This window comes from Urocampus carinirostris, chromosome 12 (genome assembly GCF_059441175.1).
Source record: "Urocampus carinirostris isolate Australia breed hairy pipefish chromosome 12, RoL_Ucar_1.0, whole genome shotgun sequence".
NCBI classification, from domain to species: Eukaryota; Metazoa; Chordata; class Actinopteri; order Syngnathiformes; family Syngnathidae; genus Urocampus; species Urocampus carinirostris.
The window spans coordinates 32,246,039-32,246,853 of NC_142360.1; positions in this window are offsets into that span (position 1 = coordinate 32,246,039).

Here is an 815-nt window from a genome sequence, read left to right on the forward strand (position 1 = left end):
ACGGTAGCCTCTATCTCGGTATCGTTTTTTTTTCTGTTGCAAACGAAGCGAGCGGTTTGATGCTACTGTGCTCATGCGTCTGCAGCCTTGGATTTCATGTGGTAGTTATGTAGTGAAAGGAAGTCCGTCTCTTTTTAGAAAACCAGCTTTTTCGGCTCAACTCATTGAAGAGAGCCGGCTCTCAAACGGCTCACTTGCTTTGATGCATTGTATTACAAATTATTATGTTGTATGAAGAAGTTTAAAAAAAAAAGTATAAAAGGAGAAAATGAAAAAAAGACAGGTTTGTGGTTATCCCTTTAATAATTTAATCCAGAAAATGAATTAATAACTTGAGTAAAAAATGTATTATTCTACTTAATAATATTTGCATGCATTTTTTTCCTTCTACAGTTAACGTCCAAACTACTTAATTTTTTAACTTTTTTTTTTATAATAAACCTCATTCATCTCGAGCAACTCAGTATCTCACAACATAATAATAATTAACAATATACATGATATAACGAAAAACACATGTACAATATAACATGTTAAACTACATAAATAAAAACGCATGGAGCCGTGGAGGTTGACAGGTATGGTATTCAAACTACGCACCCCACCTCTAATATCCATTTATTTATATTGTTTAAAATACTACACCAATAAAATTTAACTTCAAATACTGCAGCACAAAATTAGGTACTGTATGAAAACATGAAAATCAAATAAACCGAGAAGAAAAACAATTTCTAACTTTTTCGACACCGCTCCTCCAAGATTGACTGCACGGGCGACGCCGGGTATTGTTACACGCACACCCTTTATTTTCT